Genomic DNA, 13,365 nt, shown 5'->3' with positions numbered 1-13,365 from the left:
ACAATCCTCTACTGCTTTCCAAACTTCCAATATGGCACTATTTTAAGGCTTGAAAGTTAAAATGGCCACTGGCACCAGCATAATAAAAACAGCAATAAAGCACTAACATTCACTATACAATTATTGAAGTTCACATATTATAGATAACATAAATATCTAATATAAATATAAATCTTTTTCATGTACTTTGTAAAATGTTATTTTATGTACTCACCATCCCATCTTGGGACCTTGGCCAGGAAGCAGTGGACAATATTGATCACATTTGCATTCAGAATTACTAATCTATAGTAACATCACACCAATGTTCCCAAAAGGCCATCCTGACATATTGATTTTAATGAGATATTTTGAATAAATTTAATTTTCTTTTCAGGATTTCAAATGACACCAAATGTTTGTTGCCCATGAGGCTGCAGTTTCACTGGATTCTGCTACACAAAATGTAGCTTTAAAATAAAATGAGATTTAACTTATCTGAATTGGGGGGGCTGTGCTCCTCCCAACCTAGGGAAGGTGGAATTATTCTGGGACATACATTTAATATAATGTGCGACATACTGGGCACAAGTTTCACCCAAGTTCTCATTTTCCTCAGCAACAACAGTGAAGATCCCATCCCTACACCCCCTCTCACTACCACACCCCCCCTCTGCCCCACAGACTAATCAGCCCCTCTACCATCCCCCCCAACCCTGCTCACCCACATAAGCACAGGTCAGTCAGATAGTGGTGGCCACAGGGAGATGCAGCAGCTCTGACAGCCTGAGCCCAGGTGTATGGCTGGGGCCGTACAGGTGCCATTTTAAATGGTCTTGAGAAAAAATAAAAAATACCAACACCAAGAGATGCCTGGGCCCCAGTGCAGATCGCGACCCACAGCTTGGGAATAGCCACACTAAACCCTCTTAGTCTGCTTACTTGATACTGGATTATATTACACATTGCAGAGATTTGAAACACTAGAGCAGACCCGGTCAAATTACATGTTCCAGATAAACTGGTGTGTCTTGTCGTCCTAGGGAATCAACCAGAAATCTGCTGTAACCCACTTATATTGCAAATAAACGACCAAAAAAAATTAATATTGTTTTATGGATGATGTCCCATTTACAAGTTCAATATGCAGGTGAGCCAGGTATCTGGATGTTATCATGTGACCAGGAGCCATGGTGTTTCTGCATTGTAGTACCCTAGACCAGGATGTGTCTAGAGATTGCTCTACTGCTTGTACCGATTTAGCTGTAAATAAACCTCAGAAGAGATCCTCAAGCAAACAGAATCCACGTACCTCATTTGTGTTATACATAGATAGCACAAGGATATCACCACATGGTGTACAGCGATGATTATTCTCTTTGAAATGAAAAAGCAGAACAAAGGGTACAAGCTGGAAGACCAAGGGAAGAAACAGCAGACAAAGTTAAAAAGCACTGCAGAAATTCCCACAGTACAGAAAACAGACAAAAACAAGCACCGAAAACAGAAGAAACAAGGCTCACTTCACAAACCGTGAGCACCTTTGGACTGGGAAAATCCAGACAGCTATTTTAGGATCGTGCTACTTAAAGTAAAGGGCAGTCAGAAAGGAGCTGAGGGCACAGAGTTAAATACAAAACACAATATAGAAATGGCACACCAAATACAGTGCCAAAGGCACACAAGTAATGCAAAAAATAAATTATAAAGCTAGAGAAAAAGCACAGCAGGAACATTACTGGAGGCACATACAACGTTCTTGCACATCAATGGTGTCTGAAAAGGCTAAATAACAGCAGAAGGATGGATACCAAACCCCCCCAGCATGAATTGGAAGGCCACCAATGTCCTATCGAAATTCAAACTTTTTGAACAAGGAATGCAGCTGTGCTTCATGGATGGAGCAGTTGCAGAACCGGATAAAAAAGCCATGAAAATACTTAGCGCAATTGGTAATGAGGGATTATACAGAGTCAAGATCCACAAAGATATGGAAAGTGCTAGAGAATCAGCTTCCGGTAAGAGTAAATTTTAGAATTCATCGCCTAGAATTGATGTCCTACAGGCAACAGCCACAGGAATCAATAGACCAATTCATCAGCAGATGCCATAGCAAGGGCAACGAATGCAACTTTTCAGAGACCAAATTGTCAGAGTGAATAAAGGAGCTCTTGGAAAAAAAGAAAGGCCACAGCATTGATGCGCTGCTAGAAGATGACAGGAAATATTAAGTCAGTGGAGCCGGACAACAGCTTCTGCAAGCACTAGGTGCAGCTAACAGTATTGGCACAATAGACAGGCCACAAAAAGCAAGCAGGCTCTGTGGTAAGTGTGTTTTGTTGCACTCACCGTGAAGCTGCCGTGCATTCCAAGATCTGTGCAAGGTGTGCAGTGCAAAAGGACAATGGGCCCACCTATGCAAGAAATTTGGCTCCAGAAATACAGCCAGTGGGCACAATAGGACACAAGCAAACAGAAGACAGGCACAGCAGCATGGCAACAGCAGCAAGGAGAGCACTAGAGGCCTGCACAAACGCAAGTTGATACACAAAGTTCAAAGCAAGACAGATCCAAGTCAAGACCCAGAGTGGAACAGCTTTTGACCAGAGGACAAACAGACTTTCCACATTGTGAATGTAACACATTGCATGGGTGAAGTCAGGCTACTGGGAGCTTTTGCCGCTTTCAATGGCATATGCCCAAAGAAAGTTGGCAAACATAAACTCAAGACCAAGATTGACACGGGAGCTGGTGCAAATATCCCACCAGTCTGAATCCTGAAGAACATGTACCTGGACCGTTGGAAATCAATGGTGCAACCGACACTTGCTACATTGACTGTTTGCAATGGCTCACCAATATCCTGCATTGGTTCGCTAAAAATGCAATGCAGTTATGGCAATTTGTCATAAATATTTTACCGGGTAAACACGAGCGGACCAGTAGTGGCAGACTACCAGCATGTATGGATCCCAACATTGTCACAATCCACAAGAGTACCCTCAAGTATTCCATGAGTCCATCTGAGAAACAGTGCCAGAGTCATTGATTGTTTCATGGATCAGTGCTGAGAAACCAACTGTATGAACCGGACACCATTTCAAGAACTCCACCATCTATCCTTTGCCTCTGAACTATTGACATTTAACCTTTGGCTGAATTCCTCCATTTCTACTGTGTGTGTGAATTAGGATATCTCGAAAGAGTATTTAGTATAATTTCATATTCCATACTGTCTGTTGATAAGCTTTGCCTTTCTACTTGACAAGACTGGTTTTGTAATAAACTAATAAGTTTGTTGTTTATTGAAAGAAGCCTGGTTAAAGTCTCTTTACTTCTGAGTACCAGTAGTGAAGGTAAACATTTGGCCACATTGGTGAGTAACTTAAAGTTTTAAACTAATGGTACGACCTGTGGAGTAGTGGGGCTAGATCAACTGCACACTCCTCCCATCCCATTCATAACATAGTTTAGGGGCTGTTGCAGGATTTGAAAAGCGGACACTGGGTGATTGGATGCAGAATAATAATAATTGGAAGGATAAGAGGACGGAGACCAGGTTCCTTATACATTAGTAAACTTTAGCTTTGGAAGTTGCTAAGACTTTTCAAGAGATAGAGGATTTAACCCTGACTGGTTTACATAAAGTAACCAAGGCTAAGCTAATGGAATTGGCGGATAAGCATGAATTAGAATTAACCATAGAGGTGAGGAAAGTGGACGTAGTTGAGGTCATAGTGCAGCATTTGGACATGTCAGGAAAAATCCATCCCGGCCAATTACTGACCCATCAGTCTACCCTTGTTCATCAGTAAAGTGATGGAAGGGGTCACCAACAGTGCTATCAGGTGGCACTTGCTTAACCATAACCTGCTCACTGACACTCAGTTTGGGTTCCGCCTGGGTCACTCAGCTCCTAACCTCATTACAGCCTTCGTTCAAACATGGACGAAAGAGCTGAACTCCAGAGGTGAGGTGAGAATGACTGCCCTTGACATCAAGGCCGGATTTGACCGAGTGTGGCCTCAAGGAGCCCTAGCAAAACTGGAGTCAATGGGAATTAGGTGAAAATTCTCCACTGGTTGGAGTCACACCTAGCACAAAGGAAGATGGTTGTGGTTGTTGGAGGTCAATCATCTCAGTTCCAGGACATCACTGCAGGAGTTCCTCAGGGTATTGTTCTCGGCCCAACCATCTTCAGCTGCTCCATCAATGACCTTCCTTCCATCATAAGGTCAGAAGTGGGGATGTTCGCTGATGATTGCACAATGTTCAGCTCCATTCACGATTCCTCAGATACTGAAGCAGTCCACATCCAAATGCAGCAAGACCTGGACAATATCCAGGCTTGAGTTGACAAGTGGCAAGTAACATTCGTGCCACACAAGTGCCAGGCAATGACCATCTCCAATGAGAGGGAATCTAACCATCACCCCTTGACATTCAATGGCATTACCACTGCTGAATCTCCCACTATCTACATCCTGGGGTTACCATGACCACAAACTGAACTGGACTAACCAGATACAAGAGCAGGTCAGATGCTAGGAATAATGCAGCAAGTAACTCACCTCCTTACTCCCCAAAGCCTGTCCACCATCTATAAGGCACAAGTCAGGAGTGTGATGGAATACTCTCCACTTGTCTGGATGAGTGCAGCTCCAGCAACACTCATGAAGCTTGACACCATCCAGGACAAAGCAACGTACTTTATTGGCACCCAATCCACAAACATCCACTCCCTCCACCACCGATGCACATTGGCAGCAGTGTGTACCATCCACAAGATGCACTGCAGGAACTCACCAAGGCTCCTCACACAGCACCTTCTAAACCCACAACTGTTACCATCTAGAGGGACAAGTGTAGCAGACACATGGGAGCACCACCACCTGGATGTTCCCCTCCAAGCCACTCACCATCCTGACTTGGAAGTATATCACCGTTCTTTCACTGTTGCTGGGTTGAAATCCTGGAACTCCCTCCCTAATAGCACCTGTGGGTGTACCTACACCACAGGGACTGCAACAGTTCAAGAAAGCAACTCCCCATCACCTTCTCAAGGGCAATTAGGGATGGGTAAAAATGCTGGCCTAGCCAGCGATGCCCATATCCCATGAATGAATAAAAGAAAATTGAAATTGGAAGGGATACAATAGAGACCACATTCTCCAAGGGGTGAGTCAATTGAGTTAGCAAGGATTCAGTTGCAAATGAAGCAGCTTGAACAGGAAAAGGAACTGAAAAAACTTGAATTGGAGGCAAAATACAAAGAAAAGAAAAAAGAAAGAGATGAAAATATTTAAATTTAAAAAGGGAAGAGAATTGGAGATGATAAAACTTGACCTCCAGAAAGAGAAGTTAACAAGGGAGGAAAGAGAGATGAAATGAGACAGGGAATTCCAGCTTAAAAGACTTGAATTAAAAAGCGAGGTCTCAGATGCTGAGGTAGGTTCTGATGATGAAAAAGCCATCTCCAAACCAAAGCCCAGTGGGGAGATGTTTAAATTTGTACAAGCCTTCCCGAAGTTTGAGGAAAGGGATGTAGAGGAATTCTTTATTTCGTTTGAAAATACTCGTCTTCAGAGCACTGAAGAAGAGTCATACAGACTCGAAATGTTACCTCTGTTTCTCTCTCCACAGATGCTACCAGACCTGCTGAGTTTTTCCAGCATTTTCTGTTTTTATTTCAGATTTCCAGCATCCGCGGTATTTTGCTTTAATCTTAGACCTAATTTGAATTTGAGAGGGTAAAGCAAAGTAATTTTGACCATTGGATACGGGCATTAAAGGTAGAGACAACGTATGAAGCTCTTAGGGAAATAATTCTCCTGGAAGAATTTAAAAATGTACTTCCTCCAGCTGTTAGAACCCATGTTGAAGACCAAAGGGTTGCAGCAGCTAGACAGGCAGCGAAGATGGCTGACAATAATGAGCCCGCCCATAAATCTAAACCCTTTCTCTGTTCCCCCACAAACCCGAGAAGGATAGAAGGTGGGAAAGTGAAAGGAAAGCGAGTAGTCATGGAAGAGAAAGGACAGCTGGGAATAACCGAGAAACCTCTACTCTGTCCAGAAAGGAAGGTGCTGAGGGTGGAAGTGATGTTCAAAGGCCCAAGTGTTTTCATTGTAACAAAGTGGGTCATGTTCATGCAGATTGCTGGAAGCTGTGCAGAAATCCATGGGACTTATTGGGGTACATAAGGGTGATTCAGGAAAAGGAGCCCTGACTGAAAATACAACAGATCAAGTTGTAAAGTTAACTACAGTGGTGAAACCAAGTGTGAACACTGCTGTGAGTTCAGGAGAAGTGAATGAAATACATGAGAATTATGAAGAATTCTTATTGAGAGGAAAAGTAACCCCTTATCCCTCAAATGAGACAGCTAAACTTAAAATCATATTGAGAGATACAGGAGCCACTCAAACACTTTTGCTGGGGAATGGCATAAATTTTCCCCCAGAAAGCGCATTAAAAGACAAAGTTTTAATAAATGGCATTGGTAGGGAGTATATACCCGTACCTTTGTACCAGGTGCACCTGGAATGTGACCTAATGTCTTGGACAGTGACATTAGGGGTTGTTCAGTTGTTACTCGTAGAAGGAGTTGATTTACCCTTGGGAAATGATTTAGCTGGAGAGAAGGTAGTAGATTTTCCCATAACTACAGAAAGCCCAAGTGAGGATAAAGAGATGGAGCAGTTACAGGAAAAGGTTCCTGGAAATTTTCCTTTGTGTGTGATGACCTGAGCAATGGCTAAGCAAAGTCCATCATCGGAAATCAAAGTGATACCACAGAGAGATATTTGGCTCGCTGAAACTTTCTTTGAAGACTTAGATAATCCAAAATAGATGTTTAATAAATCTCTAGTTGACACTCCGGAGTCAAGTAAGATAGCACAATCAGCCCAAACTGAAGCTGAGGCTGAGAAAGTTCCAGAATGTTATTATGTTAAAAATGGAATCCTAATGAGGAAGTGGACACCTCCTCCTCACAGACCTGCAGATGAAGAGTGGATGCTTGTTCATCAGGTAGTGGTGCCACCCAAATATCATAAAGAGATATTACAGATAGCACATGAAATTCCTATGGCAGGACTTGTAGGGATATGGAAAACTCAAAAGCGGATAAACCAGCAGTTTTACTGGCCAGGTCTTCACAAAGACGTGGTACAGTTTTGAAAAATGTGCCATATGTGTCTGATGGTGGGCAAACCAAAACATGCAATCAAACTGGCACCCTTGATTCTCGTACCAGTTTTTGAGGAACCATTTAATAGGGTGTTACTAGACTGTGTAGGGCTGTTACCAAAAATAAAAGCAGGACACCAGTATATCCTCACCATTATGGATGTGATAACTCGATTTCCGGAGACCATCCCTTTAAGAACAATTACAGCTAAAGTAGTAATAGAGAATGTAACCCAATTTTTTCACTCGATGTGGATTACCAGTGAGGGTCCATTTGAACCATGGTTCCAATTTTATGCCTAAAATTTTTCAAACCATGATGAGTAGTTTGGATATAAAATAGTTAGAGTTCACTGCATTTCATCCACAAACACAGGGAGCTTTAGAGAGGTACCAACAAACTCTCAAAACAATGATTAAAGCATATTGACATGAACATCCCCATGATTGGGGCAAAGGACTGGATTTTCCTTTATTTGCTAACCGGGATTCACTGAATGAATCTACTGATCTTAGTCCTTTTGAATTAATTTACAGACATGAGGTAAGAGGTCCTCTGAAATTAATCAAAGAAAAGTTTTTAGGGCAAAAGGCGAATCCACTATGTTAGATTATGTGTCCGGGTTTCAGAAACGACTCACAGGAGTCTGTAAATTAGCTCAAGAACACCTTAAAGTTTTACAAACAAAGATGAAGGAATGGGCTGATAAGCAAGCTGTGACCCAAACCTTACAACCAGGGGATGAAGTGCTAGTGTTAGTGCCATTACAGGGGAACCTCTGAAAGCACAGTTCAGTGGTCCATACAAAGTAATTAAGAGGATTGGTAAAGTAAATTATTGGGTTGACATCTCAGATCATAGGAAAAAGAATCAGCTGTATCATATCAATATGTTGAAACAATACCTTTGTAGGGAGGAGGATAAGAAGGAGCAGGTATGTCAAGTAGTAAGCACAGTGGAGGATGGAAGAGACAGTGGAAGGGAGGCAAAAGGAGATTTAGGCAGTTCCCAAAATGAACTTCCTACTATCCGGTTAGCTAACATTGAAATATTAGGACAGTTTGACACCATATTTTCATACTTAGAGGCAGGACAACGAGAGGAACTAGTGAGGTTACTTACAGAATTTAAGGAATTTGTAGGGACAAACCAGGATGTACAACCTTAGCCATACATAGTGTGGATGTAGGAGAATCCCCCCCTATAAAACTGCATCCTTATTGCTTAGGGCCAGAGAAACAGGCTCTGGTGAAAGCAGAGATCCAATGTATGTTAGAAAAACACCTAATTGAACCCAGCCAAAACAGATGGAGCCCCCCCCTTGTTGTGTAGTGCCTAAACCAGATGGTTTGACCAGACTGTACAGAATACAGAAAGGTCAGTGCAGTAACAAAGCGGATTCCTACTCAATTCCTCGCTTGGAAGACTGTATTGACAGAGTTGGCAGTGCTATGTTTCTTACCAAAATAGATCTGTTAAAGAGATATAGGGAGGTTCGTTTAACACCCCTAGCTGAAGAAATATCGGCCTTTGTTACACCAGACGGTCTTATCCATTGCCGAGTGATGCCATTCGGGCTAAAAAACGCCCCAGCAACTTTTCAGAGGCTAATGAACCAAATGGTGGCTGATGTTCCTAACTGTGTGATTTATCTTGATGATGTACTGATATATAGTAACACTTGGAAACACCACCTGAAACAGCTAGAAGCCCTGTTTAAAAAACACAGTCAGCTGATTTGGTAAAAAATCTTGCCAAAAGTGAATTCACGAAAGCGCGGATAACTTATCTAGGACATATCGTAGGGCAAGGACATTTGTTGCCAAGAACAGTGAAAGTACAGGTATTGGTGGAGTTCCCTGCCCCTAAAACTAAACGGGAGATCATGAGGTTTTTGGGGACGTGTGGGTTTTACTGAAAATTTGTACCACATTTCAGTATTATAGCTGCTCCACTGATGGACTTGTTACAAAAGAAAGCCATGGTAGTGTGGATGAGGGAGTGCCAAAAACCTTTTGAAAGGCCGCAATTAAGTTTGATATATGAAGCAGTGCTGACTGCTCCAAATTTCACTAAACCCTTCAAAGTAGCAATTGGTGCTAGTGACCTGGGGGTAGTGCAGTCCTGTTACAAGAAGATGAAATGGGCATAGAAAGCCCAGGGATACTTTTCCAAAAAGCTGAATCAACACCAAAAAAGATACCCTACAGTGGAGAAGGAAACCCTGTGCTTGCCCTTAGCTCTTAAACATTTTGATGCGTATGTTCATCATGGATACAGGGAGATACTGGTATATACTGATCATAACCCGTTAGCCTTGGTGGACAAATTTAAAAACCAGAATTCCAGACTATTTGATGGAGTTTATATTACATCTTTATCACTTAGAGATTGAGCACATTGAGGGGAAAAACAATGTAATTGCTAATGCTTTGTCTAGAATTTAACTTTGCCTTAAATTTGCTGAAGGCCAAAATATACAAAGAGTAACTGTATGAGCTTTGTATAAAAAGTAAACGAATGAGATAGTGGGTGTGTTTTAGTATCTTTTGTTTATATTTTATTGCATTTTGTAATGAAACGCATATAAATGAGGTGTTTCATTTCTCCAAGGCAGTAAGTGTCACGAACACTCTAATCACAGAAAATGGTTCATTTTCAAGGACTAAGGACATTCTGGAAGAATTTGAGTTTTAAAGGACACTGTCCCTTAAAGAGTTAATACAGGACTCTGACTGCTATTCCTAGAAAAAGCATTCTTTTACAAGGGTAATTAAGCAGTTGAAAAAGCTCTCAACCTCCTGGGTGAACTGTGTAGGAAGGGTTTTATGGCTCTGAAAAGAAAAATCATGCCTGGAAGACTATGTTTTAAAAGTGGATTTTGGTTTCACTTTGAGAAGAGAAGGACCAACTGCTTGAGAGGGAAGACAGCAGCCTTTTGCAGTCCAGAGCCAGTCCACAGCGAAAGTGAATATAAGCTGCACCTGAGATGCTCCACATGCTGGAATAGAGTACCCTCAAGTATTCCATGAGTCCGCCTGAAAAATAGTGCCAGAGTCATTGGTTGTTTCATGGGTCAATGCTGAGAAATCAACCGTATGACCCAGACACCATTTCAAGAACTCCACCATCTATCCTTTGCCTTTGAACTATTGACTTTTAACCTTTGGCTGAATTCCTTCATTTCTATTTTTATTTCATTATTGAGTCTTAGGGTATCTTGAAAGAGTAATTAGTATAATTTCATATTCCATACTGTATGTTGATAAGCTTTGCCTTTCTATTTGACAAGACTGGTTTTATAATAAACTAATAAGTTTGTTGTTTATTGAAATAAGCCAGGTTAAAGTCTCCTTTATTCTGGGTACCAGCAGTGAAGGTAAACAATTGGCCACCTTGGTGAGAAACTTAAAATTTTAAACTAATGGTACAACCTGTGGAGTAGTGGGGTTAGATCAACTGCACACTCCTCCCATCCCAGTCAAAACATGGTAGTGAGTTCCACATTCTCATCATTCTCTGGGTAAGGAAATTTCTTCTTAATTCTCTATTTGATTTCTCAGTAACTATCCTATATTGCTAACCTGTAATCTACTCTTCCCCTCACTTTTTCTATGTTAGTCTAGCAACTTCAGTAGTTGTAGCTGCACCAGGTTGACACCCCATTTCCAGACATGACTGATGTTGCTTCCAACGTGCACTTCCACATACCTTATTGAACCAGGGTCAATGGTTGATGGTGATGCAGGGATGAGGGATGTGCTGTGCCATTTGATTACAAATTGTGGTACAATATAATTCTGCTGCTGCTGATGGCCCAGTGCACCATGTTGATGCTCAGTTTCAAACTGCTGGATCTGTTTTTAATCTTCCCATTTAGCACAGTGGTACTGCCACACAACACAATGGAGGGTGTCCTCACTGTTAAAACAGGACTATGTGGTGGTCACTCCAACTGCTGGAGTCATGGACAGATGTATCTGCAGCTGCTAGATTGATGAGGACAAGATTAAGTAGATTATTTTCTCATGTTTATTCTCTCAGCATCTGCCACAAGCCAAGTCCTTCAGGACTCAGCCAGCTTGGTCAGTGACACTACCAAGTCACATTGAAATCCCCCAGCCAGAATACATTCTGTGCCCTTGCTTCCTCCAACTGGTTTTCAACATGGAAGAGTATTGTTTCTTCAGCTAAGGGGTGGTAGATAGTAATCTGCAGAAACACAACCTGTAACCATGAGATTTTTTGGCATCAGGAATCAATGTTAGAACTCCCAGTGCCATTTACACCCGACTGTACATCACTGCACCCCCAGTTCTATTCCACCGGCAGGGCAGATGATGTTGGAGTTTTGAAAAATTAGCTGATAGGTATGATTCTGTGAGTATAACTTTCAAGCTGTTGCTTGACTAGTCTGTTGAACAGCTCTCACGTGTTAGTGAGGATTGGGAGGTAAAATACTGCGTGGATTGAAAACAGATCTGAAAGCAGAGAGTGGGAATAAACGGGTCATTCTCAGGATGGCAGGCTGTTACTAGTGGGGTACCACAAGGATCAGTGCTTGGCCCACAGGTCTTCACAATCCATATCAATGATTTGGATGTGAGGGCCAAATGTAATATTTCCAAGTTATATTATGACACAAAACTAGGTGGGAATGTGAGTTTTGAGGAGTATGCAAAGAGGCTTTGAGAGGATTTAAATAGGCTAAGTGAGTGGGCGAGAATATGGCAGATGAATTTCAATGTGGAAAAATGTGAAGTTGTCCACTTTGGTAGGAAAACAGAAATGTTGAGCATTTCTTCAAAGATGAGAGATTGGGAAATGTTGATGGCATAAGGGACCTGGGTGCCCTTGTTCATGAGTCACTGAAAGCTAACATGCAGATGTAGCAAGTAATTAGGAAGGCAAATGGTATGTTGGCCTTTATTGCAAGAGGATTTGAGTATGGGAGTAAAGATATCTTGCTGCAATTGTATAAAGCCTTGGTGAGACTGCAGCTGGAGTATTGTGTACAGTTTTGTCTCCTTACGTAAGGAAGGATGTACTTGCCATAGAGGGAATGCAACGAAGGTTCACCAGACTAATCCCTGGGATGGCGGGATTGTTCTATGAGAAGAGATTCACAGAATCACACAGTGCAGAAGAGACCCTTCGGCCCATCGAGTCTGCACCGACATGTGAAAACCACCTGACCTACCTGCCTAATCCTATTTACCAGCACTTGGCCCATAGCCTTGAATGTTATGACATGCCAAGTGCTCATCCAGATTGAGGAGACTGGGCCTGTGTTCTCTAGGGCTTGGAAGAATGAGAGGTGATCTCATTGAAACATACAAAATTCTGATATGTCTCAACAGGGTAGATGAAGGAAGTATGTTTCCCCTGGCAGGGGGTTCCAGAATCAATGGATACAGTCTCAGAAAAATGGGATAGGCCATTTAGGACTGAGATGAGGAGGAATTTCTTCACTCAAAGAGTGGTGAATCTTTGGAATTCCGTACCCCAGAGGGCTCTGGAGGCTCAGTCATTGGGTATGCCCAAGACAGAAATTGATAGATTTTTTGATATTAAAGATATCAAGGGATATGGGGACAGTGCGGGAAAATGGCATTGAGGTAAAAGATCAGCCATGATCCAGTTGAATGGCGGAGCAGGCTTTAGTTGCCAAATGGCCTACTCCTGCTCCTATTTCCTGTATTGCTAGGAGGACATTGAGTTGACTGGGTTAAGTGTGGCTTTCTTTGTGTCCTCGATCTCAGCTAACTGGTCCATCAGTCTTACCTCTTTTTAGCGGTAGGGCAGTTAAGAGTCAACCATGATGATGTGGGGCTGAAGTCACATGTGGACAAGCTTAGGATAGGACACAGGTTTCCTTCCCTAAAGTAAATGTATTACCCACAACTTCATGGTCATTTACTTTTATCATTTGAACTTCTTTATATTTAAACTGAATTCAAATTCATAAACTCCCATGATGGGATTTGAACTCACAATCTCTGGGGCATGGACTTTCAATTCTTGGTTGAAAATCTGATATCCAGATAATTTCCAGGTCTTGACATCTGATACTGACGTGATTTTCAAACACAAAGTTCTAATTTGCCTGGGGCAAGTTTGGTGCCCGATTAGCAGCATTGGGAACAGCCTGGAGGTGAGGCTTACATCCAGAGAACATGGGGCCAGTGTCATCT

The sequence above is a fragment of the Cetorhinus maximus genome, chromosome 2 (genome assembly GCF_964194155.1).
Source record: "Cetorhinus maximus chromosome 2, sCetMax3.hap1.1, whole genome shotgun sequence".
Classification (NCBI taxonomy): Eukaryota; Metazoa; Chordata; class Chondrichthyes; order Lamniformes; family Cetorhinidae; genus Cetorhinus; species Cetorhinus maximus.
This window is presented reverse-complemented; position numbering follows the sequence as displayed.